We start from the raw sequence: 10,410 nt of genomic DNA on the forward strand, positions 1-10,410 counted from the left end.
TAGTTAGTGCATAGTATTCTTAAGACGAAAAGTGAGCGCGAACGCGAGACAACCCACAGAGAATAGCCAAAGACAAGAGCTTGTTCTTGACTCTTTTTTTCTAGGTTGTCTTGTGTTTGCATTCACCTCAAGAACACAACAGCACGGGGGGGTATACTGCAGCGCTGATCTTTTATTTTCTCGTAGTCGTTGATGTTGCTGGCTACATATTTTTTTTCCTTATTTGAGCTTCCGCTCATTCAGCTGCCCATTCCTTGCGAAGAGAATGGCTTCATCATCGTCATCATCAAAGGACTAGCACAGTTACCAAGAGAAATAAATCAGCAAGAGAGGGACACAGCTGTTTTCAGTTAAAAGGCAGCAGAGGTTAGGCAGGAATGTAAAGGAGGCGTTGTTACGCCCGAGCACGCATTACGCTGGCATTCGTGGAAGCCAGCGCTGTGCGTCCGCCATTGCGCCAAGCAATCCCGGACTCTGGACCAGGTTCGCCCGGTGGAATCCTCTCCCCCTCCTCCATCGCAAGCGCCGGCTCGATCCGCAACCGACGCTTCGCCGGCATCCCTTTCCCGGCTGCAAACTTCGAACGGCCGCGCTGCTCTCGTCCATTCGTCAGATTCAAACGGTGACCAGTGCCGTGACATGATTGGGGGGTTTCAACGGCTCGCTGCTGCAACGGTCACAGGAGGTGATCGAAACCGAGCCGCGCCGGACGGGAGAGCAGACGGAGACATCAAGCTAGAGAGACGCTCTCCCGGTGCACCGCCGGGCCCCTTTGTGCGAGCCCGTTGTGCTCCCGGCCCCTGTGCCGATAATGTGAGGCCCTTGTTTTTCTGTCCATAAATGTTTCGTTGACTCACCGTTGCCTTGAGCGCTTCATCGCACAGCTCTGCGCAACCATGGAAGCAGGCTGAGATGCTCCAGTCCCAACAGTAGAGATAGGTTGGGAGGCCCAGCCCTAACAGCGTCTTTTTGTCCCCGTGCCGTGGGCTTCTCCACACTAGCGGCAGCGCATGCTCTCTCTAACTTCCCCCACTAATTACCCCTCCGCACCCCTAGCCCGACGTGGAAAAAGGACCCTATGGTTCTCTCTCCCGCCTCGAATGCACTGCCACAAAAAGTTGTACGCGCCAAAACCGCGTTCGAACGCTATAGGGCCCCTAAACGAGAAATGGGGAGGGGAAGCTTCGGCTTCTCATTCCTCAAGGCTTCCTATTCAACACACCCACCGGCCCTATCAACCCCCGTGGCTTGAGATCATTCATTCAGCTATCCTCCTCTTATTTCTTTCTGTCACAATCAACAGTCGAGCGACGCGCTTGGTTCAAAGCAAAGCCCTCTCCCATTCATCTCACTTACCGATGTCCTGTGCCAGTTGCTGCCACCGTATTCCCCTCATACCCCATGACTTTGACCTCCTTCTCTCGAAATCCCCTCCGCTCCCCTAACATACCATCGGTTCATCTCTCCTTCATTTGCGATACGATAACAGTAGCTCGTGTTGGTCTCCTATTTTGCTCTTTTCGTGTCTTACTCCTGCCATTTTCCATTTTTATTGCTGGCTGCGGCGTCCACAAGTTCTTCTCAAGCTTTTCCGCCCCCCTGCAAGCTTCTGCCTAATACGGGGCTATTGGTACATACTTTCCTCCTAAGGGATATTGGTGAGCTACTTGCCACTCCCTGAAAGTTCTTAACTTTCATTCTTCTCGCTGTTTCACTCTAATGGTCCATATCTCCAGTGACTACTTGCCCAAGACAGACTGATTTCTTTTATAACTTCCCATGCATCGCTTGGTATTGAAAGCTGTTAACCGTTCTCAAGCCGTTCAACGTTACTTCCCTTCATACTGGCACGGAACAAAGAACCGATGCACTGTTCACCATGCATTCTAGCTCCCAGGGCGCGTCAAAAACTCAACCTCATTGTCTTTTGAAGTTACGTGGGGCCACCAGGTGGCATTAGTTCCCCTCTCTCGAAACAAAAAACTGAAAACCATTATGGTGCTGCGAGCTAACTGGAGAGGGTAAAAAGAAAACGAAGGAGGTAAAAGAGGTCACTGCTTGTGTATAACCTCCTTGGAACCTCTTCCCGTGGATAAGGGAGTTTTTAAGGATTAGATCATTCTCTTAAACTAAGGGCACGTTAGACTCTAACACGTACGCCCAGTCTAGAGGTGTCCCACAAGGCTCCGTTCATTCGCTGTTATTGTTTAATATATTAATGCTTCATAGCCCTATTCACCCGGACGTCAAAGTTTATGTGCATGCGGATGACATTCCTTTTTCGCTTCTGCCAAAAATATTGATGTCCTGCATCTATTGTTGCAAAAGTATTTAAATACTCAAGAACTTTGGCTGGACAGCCTCAGTTAACTTTAAATGTCAACAAGTGTGCCGTTCTTTTTTTCCTATAGGCACCCCTTCTTTACATTTCTTTGTCGTATCGCTTGAGTATAATATATGACGTGCGAAAAAAGTTGGGCGAGTTGGTACATATATATTATCCAGAACAGCGCAGGAACAACGGACAAAAGAGGAGAAATATAGACAAAACAAGCTCTGTTTTACGGGAAGGGAAGAATATACATGTGTCACTGAACTAAAGCGTAATGCTCATCTTACAAACTTAGCAGACCGCCGTACTATTGCAAGACTATGCCTCTTTCATAAATTTTACTATCATCACATGATCAAGTCTATTATCAGCCCTGCCCACCGCATCTCCGGCCGCACGAACCACCAGAAGGCCGTTTAACCTCCCCCTGCCCGGACTAGTGCTCACCTGTCATCATTTTTTGCCCGCACTGCAAAGGACTGGAATGACTTGCCCAACACCGTCGTGCTTCACCCCGACCCATCATCATTCAAAAAATCCACCTTATCAACTATGTGCCCTGAATTCCACTCCCTCATGTAATACCCCTTTAATGGGGCCTTTGAGGTTGTAATAAATATATACATATTCGAATATTACAAAAAACAAACCTAAACGGAACCGGCATACAAGGCGTGAACTAATGCGCACGTGCAGCGCTTGTTTTGTCTATTCTCCCCTTTTTGTCAGTGTTTCCTGCGCTGTTGTGAGTAATGACTATAATATGTGACCCGCAATTATACTGGCGCCCCCAAATTAGAAGCAGTGTGCTTAAAAGGGAGCGTGCCCTTTGCCGGTTGGTGAGAATCCACAACAAAAAAAATCGCTATGTGTCGGAACACTGTTCTTTCTTTATAAGGCCTACGTACGGCCAATACTTGAATTCGGCTCTGTTTTCTTTTCTGGGCGCCCAAGGTAGAAGCTTGAAGCTCAGTTTCTTATGGAGAGACGCGCTCTGGGCCTTTTCTTAGGTCTGCCTGAAACAGTGGCTAATGCTGTGCTGTACTTGGAGGCGCGGGTATCAAATCTATGTAAATTCGCGGTTTTAGCTTCTCACGGTGCGGGCGTTTTAAGGTCTTTGGAGTCTGTTCCCGGATTGGATAACCCCATATTTACAGCGAACCCAACTCTCTTCTTTGGATTTATTTGGCCTAGGTATAAGCTCCCTCAGGTAGTGTTCACTAATTCTCAGCTGTCAAAAATTTCTGTCTCAATAAGTTCCTTAGTACAAGTTGACCACCGGCGGGCTGATAACGTAGTCTCCTTTGACGACACCCTCCCAGGGAATGCTAAGACTATGCCTCCCAATGCATTAAATGGGCTTATAGAGGAGTAGCTAGATAATTTTTCTAGCCATATTGCCGTTTTTACAGATGCCATCCCATAAAAATGAAAAGGCAGCCTTTGGAATTTACTCAAGGGCTCTTGATTGGAGTTATTCATTTCGGGCCCCTGACTATACTATACCCGTATTTTTTTCACTGAGTTTCTGATCATTGAGCTGGCCTTAATAAGGGTTCCCTGCAGTATATCTCGGCTTATTATACTTTCAGACAGCCTTTCCGTCTTCACGGCGTTCTTGAAACCGTTCCCTTCAATTTTTTATCCCATCACATATTGCACAAGTACGCTTTCATTGAGACCCTGGACACTGTGCATGGCATTGCTTCTAAGGAGAGGTCTCATTTTTTAGCAAACTCTGCCCTTGGTGGTCCTATTGTCCCAAATACTGTCTGCTTGTCTATAGCACGCTTTCAGCCATTCCAGCGTCTCCACTACTTGAGCCATGAGCCTCTCCTTGCTTCAGCGGATTTTCAACGCCTGGCATTTCGTTGGAGTGTGCGGATGTGTGCAGTTCAAGGCAATGTGACGACCGTCTTGCGCTGGAGAATACCGCTACTAAATATTTATTTACGTCGATCGGGCTTACCTATGACCAACCTTTGTGAGTCTGGTGGTGAAATTGAGTCCATAGATCACTTTTTACGCTTCAACCGGCGGTTCCCTTCTATCCGTAGGATTTACTTGGAGATTCCCCTCGCTCGATAGGCCTTCCTCTATCTATGCTGATTCTCCTCTTCTTCGGGGCAAGCACCAAGGGATATGCTCTGAAACCAGTGTGCGATTATACGATTATATTCACGACTATATAATTACATAAGGTAGACTCCTCTCGTAGAATGAGAATTCACTGCATTTTATTCTCCGTTTTTTTTTTGTACAAATTCTAGTCTTAGACACATAATTATCGAAATACTCCACTCCTGGTCCATGAGTACATTTGTATAAGCAATTCCCCGTGTCCAATCCCCCGCCGTGCCATTAAGCCTAAGGACATCATCATCGTCGTCGTCGATGCTAAAAAAAAACTGCGGAAGCGCTGTCTGTTTTACTCTATGGAATAGGGCTTCGCGCCACTGAGTACGCGCGCTACTTCAGGCTTGAGTCGGCCGCGTACACCCTGGGCAGTACCGTCGGTCAGAGCTTCATAAGTCACATCCGTGATGCGACGCAACATTCTGTAAGGTCCAAAGTAGCGGCATAACCATCTATTCGACAAGCCAGGGCGAAAGACTAGGCTCCACACACACACTTGGTCGTCGGGTTGGTATCCGACGTGTCGGTGTCTCTTGTTGTAGAGGCATGCATCCGTCCCCTGTTGCCGCCTGATGCGCATGCGGGCGTGTTGGCATTTGCTTAGTGCTCGATGTGCGGTGTGAGCGCCCGGTCGTCGGTTGTGCGCGGAAACATGGCGTCCAACACTGCACGTCACAACCATAAACGAGGCGGAACGGCGTAAAGAGAGTAGTTTCCTGTACTGCCGTGCTATAAGTCACGTATGAGAGGATCTCGCCCCAAGTCTTATGCTGTGCGTCTGCATACACTGCGAGCATATGCGCTACGATTTTGTTGGGCTGTTAAGTGAGCCCATTTGACCGCGGGTGGTAGGCAGTAGGCTTACAGTGGCTTGTGTGAGTCAGCTGGAACACCTCGTGCATGAGCTGCGCTTTAAAAGCTGTGCCTCGATCGGTGATTACGTAGGATGGAGCGCCGTGCCATAAATCAATGCGGTGCATGAAGAAATGCACCATATCAAACGATGTGCCACGCGGCGTCGCCTTGGTTTCCGCATAACATTTCTGATAGTCAGTCGAGAGTGCAATCCACTTATCGTCAATTGGTGATACAGGGAATGAGCCCATGAGATCCTTGACAACTTGGTTAAATGGTGCGCGTGGCGGTGCAATGGGTTGGAGCGAGCCCGCGGGCTTCAGCGGAGGAGACTTGCGGTGCTCGCGCCAACCTGTGACGTAGCGGCGGATGGTGGCAGCAAGAATCAGCACTCGCCTCGGCTGCCGTACGCGGCAACTGTGTGGCCACATATATGCCCACACAGATGCCTCGTGCAGTGTGCTCGAAGGGCTTTTAATAAAGGGCATGTTTCAATCAATCAGTCAAGCATTTCTCAAAACGTATACGCCTTTCCGCTGCGCAGAAAGCAATAAGGCCATGCTCTCGTATCGCGCTCAACTAACACTTCGCCAAACATCTTTACCATATACATGTTGTGGGGTTTTAATTGGAGAGAATAAATACGTTCTCCCGGCTTAATCGCGGCTGGAACTGTTCAAAACCGCCTGGCCCGTGATCGCATACGCTACCGAGCGCACGCAGACCACGGCGAGCCCCGCCCTGGGGGAACAAAAGAACGGCCCTCTGACACAAAGAAAGCATTTATTGCTACAATAACAATAACGCCTGCTGGCAACAAAACACGCTGAGGAATCGAGGTCGTCCGATTCACCAGCAAGGTTACGAGCGAATGTTCGTCCACGCTAGGGCACGGGATACTCCGAGGCCGGACGGTACGAGATACGGAAGCACGTTCTCCCCGCCACTTCCTCGCCCTCGAAGCGCGCGCCGACGGTTCCCATCCGGTGGTGGTGAAAAGCCATTATTGAATATGAAGAGGTGAGGCTCGTTAAATAGCCCCGCAATGGGTAGAGTCCTTATTTTGGAACCCCATTGGTCGAAGCCGCCAGTTTAGCCCTCTTCACCACAGCCTCCTGGGCCTGAAGGTCCGAGCAGCCAAGCAGGGCCGCCTCCCATTCCTCTCTGGTAGAGATGGGGGGGGGGGGGAGCTGAGTTGCGCTGACAAGCCCAAACCATGTGATAGGTGTAAGCCACCTCCCCACTCTGTTTGTACCCGCCAGTAAACGCGGGATCGAAGTGTTTTAGTACTGCCGGGCACAGCATTGTATTCGTGAATGATCGGAGTAGAACGCGTTTGTTTGCTTTCCCCAGTCCCTTTGCAGGGGCTGGGTAGAGGTGATGCCTATCCTTATAATGGGATGTGATATCTTTGAAGGAGAGTAAGCAGCTACCTTCAGGTTCTAGGTGCTCAGGAGCCAATGGGAACGCCCGGTGAATGACTGCTCGGGCCGCCGCGTCTGCAGCTTCGTTTCCTGCTAGGCCCTGATGGCCCGGAGTCAAAACTATGCAGCGGGGAGTAGGATCGGCACCACGGCTGCAGTTCCTTAGTATTCGTTCAGCTAGTGGAGTTATCCAGCCATCCTCATAATTGTGACACGCCGAACGCGAGTCTGTTATGATGTGTTTGGATTTTGAATCAGAAGCAGCTAGGGCAATGGCAACCTCTTCAGCTTGTGTTGTGCCTCGGGCTCGAAAGGAGAGCCCATCCACCTGTATTTCTTGATGTATGACCGCGGCCGTGTACCAACCCCCGTGGTTCGACCCGGCTACATCTACGTAATAGACATTATGTTTGTTGCCATAGTGGTGTGCCAAGGCTTCCGCCTTAGCCTGACGACGACCACTATGGTCTTCCTTGTCCACGTTAGTGGGGAGGGGTTGAACTCTGACGACGCGTCTCCACAGTTCGAGCACTCGGAACCGCTCCTGAATGTGAAAATCGTGTTGGATGTGAAGCCGGGCTAGCATGTGCCGACCCGACCTCGTTTGGGCTAGCCTCGTGTATTTATTGGAAGATAGGTTTCCTTGAGGTCCTGAAAAAGAAGTCTCGCATTGGAGGTGGAGACAGGAAGTTCAAGCACCATCCTCATCATTTTGCTGAGTATTACCTCAACTTTGTCTTCGTCGTGCTTCTGCAAGTGTAGATAAGGGACCGAATAGAGAATTCGGCTGGTTACGAAAGCATGGGCCATCCGCACGGCATCCCTGCCTCGCAAAGCCCCTCTCTTATTGGAGACACGGCGGACCATACGGTACACCTGGTCTCCAACTTTGCGGAGTTTGTGTTGTTGTGTCTACCCTTCTTTGGTTATGGATGAAGAGTCCGAGTATTCGAATCTCTTTGGCCTCATGTATGGGGCCACTTGTTAAGGAAAGATGTATTTGGGCAGTGTCCTTACAGGTGCCCTAAGATACACAAATCCAGACTTGTTGGGTGCGCTTTGGAGACCACAGTGGCCTGCGTAGCGATCCACTACGTGAGCGGCTGTTTGCAGGTGCCCTAAGTTTCTCTCTGGCCCAGATTGTGATATCATCGGCATACAGCGCATGCCGTACGCCATCGATACCCTTCAACTGGTCCGGGAGATGGAGAATCGCCAAATTAAAGAGTAGGGGGGATAGCACCGCGCCTTGTGGTGTTCCCCGCGTCCTCATTTGATACAGACCAAATTCTGCCTCTTTGGTTCTGATTAGTGCGGCTCGATCGGTCAGAAAGTCTTTGATATAGTTGAAGGCGTTGCGGCCACAGTTAGTCTCATTGAGGTGTGTCAGTATGATGCTGTGTTTGATATTGTCGAAGGCTCCTTGGCCAAGACGGCCTTGTCGTTATGTGGGTGTTTGGTTGTATTATGTCTCTGTTGAGTTGGAGAAGTACGTCCTGTGCCGACTTATGTGGGCGAAAGCCGAACATAGTGTCTGGAAATGTGTTTCGTTGTTCCAAGTATTTGGAGAGCCTACCCCGCACCATGGTGAGCGAGATAGGCCTCAAGTTGTCTGTGTCGATTTCCTTTCCCGCCTTGGGGATGAAGGCTACTAGGGCTGTTTTCCAATCAAGGGGGAGCGGGTTCTCGTCCTTCCATATAGTGTTGATGTATTTCAGGACGGCCTCATACTCCTGGTCAGGGAGATTGACCAGCAGCTTAACTGTGACCTTGTCCCGTCCAGGCGCAGTGCCTCTCCTCATTTTTGCTAGGTCTACCTTGAGATTTAAGAGTTGGAACGATTGGTCCAACTCAGGATTATCTTTGCTGCGTAAATATACTCCTGATCGCGAGGGTCCTGTTTACAGCAGAGATACTTGTCCCTGAGTGTCTCTGCGAGTTGTGTTGTGCTGCCCTTGAAATTATGGAGTGCTCGTTTTAAGTGGCGCTGTGTTTCGCCCCGGGTCTGCGCGGGGTCTATAAGGCTGCAGAAAATCCTCCAAGAGTTTTTCCCGGACATATGTCTGGTAGTCGTGTTACAGCGCTCTATCCAGTTGGCGTCAGCAAGCTGGGAGACATACTGAGCTGCTTTTGGAGTGAGATCTAGGATGCACTTCTTGACTACCCGAAAGACGCGGGTTCGATCCCGGCCGTGGCAGCTGAATTTTGATGGAGGCGAAATTCTATAGAGGCCCGTGTAACGATACTCCTGATCGCGAGGGTCCTGTTTGCAGCAGAGATGCTTGTCCGCAGGTGGTCGAAATTTCCGGAGCCCTTCACTACGACGCCCCTCATAGCCTGAGTATCTTTGGTACGTGAAACCCCCATAGCCCATAACCCGCACTTATTGAGTGTTCTGTTATGTTCCTGTCTTTTCTAACGTTTGTTGAGACTGCGGCGGGCTTCCCAGATGTTGAGTAGATAGTTGTCCATCGCCGGGCACTCCTCCGTGGTCTGTATCTGTGTTTCGCGTTGCTTGAGTGTTGTCATGAGTGTTTGGGCCCACTGCTCGTATTCATCTTTAATCAGGCTGGCTGAAAGCAGGGACTTTCTGAAAGTCTGCCAATCCTGTAGTCGGGCTTGTGTGAGCGGCCTTTTGAGGGGCCGCGTGTAAATTAGTGTGTTAATGATGCAGTGGTCACTGCCTATTGGGTCTTCTGTGTTGTTCCATTCCACGTGTTGGATGTTTGGAAAGTGTAAGATCAGGACACGTGTCTTGAGTCACAGAGTTTCCCTTTCGTGTGGGATGCGCTGGGTCGGTCTGGAGTGTGATGCCTAGCGTAGAGATAAGCTCCGCTAGCCTTCTGCCTCGCGCCTCCCACTTTTTGTAGCCCCATGATTGGCTGGGGGCATTGAAATCGCCCACATTCAATAATGAGTCCCGACCCGCTATCTCCAGTGCCCGGCTGAAGATATCCGCGAAAATATTATGTTCGAGCTTGGGCGGACAGTATATGTTCAATATGTGTAAAGGGGGGTCAGAGCGTCGCAGGGGTAACACGCAGTGCACGAGTATGTTATCTCTATGTCAAGATCTACCTCCTGTGCTGTGTACGACTTATGTACAAGAATACGGGTGGATGGGTCCCGTTGAAATGTGTTCTAGCCATAAATTTTGGCCGAAGCACCAGGTTCTTGAAACGCGGCAATGGCGGCATGAAATTCCAATGTTTCAAGGTAAAGGCGTGGGTGTGCTCGTTTCGCGTGGTCGCGAAAGCCTCTACAGTTCCATTGTATTATGCTCAAAGGTTCCTGTTTTATTTTACGAGGTGTCCGCTTAGTGCCCTGAGCCATGATGAAGGCTAGAAGCTGGCTGGCTCAACCCACCCACTGCGCTGCGCAGACTAGTGACAACGTATTTCTCTACAGGTAGTACCATCTAGCGGCTGCCACAGAAATTAACATAAATAGCTCAGGTTAGCCCGAAAAGATGGCGCTACAAATACGCACCAACATTTGTATTGGGGAATAATTTCTGTAGAAGAAAATAAATTAGTCTTTAAACTTTACGGGAAAAGGTTGTACACGACCACGTGGCTAAGACGTGGTATCACATGGTCTTCGACACCCCCATCGGATATCATCGCGTGAAGCCACGTGATGATATCCCAATGCCATCATCAT

The sequence above is a fragment of the Amblyomma americanum genome, unplaced genomic scaffold (assembly GCF_052857255.1).
Source record: "Amblyomma americanum isolate KBUSLIRL-KWMA unplaced genomic scaffold, ASM5285725v1 scaffold_30, whole genome shotgun sequence".
NCBI classification, from domain to species: domain Eukaryota; kingdom Metazoa; phylum Arthropoda; class Arachnida; order Ixodida; family Ixodidae; genus Amblyomma; species Amblyomma americanum.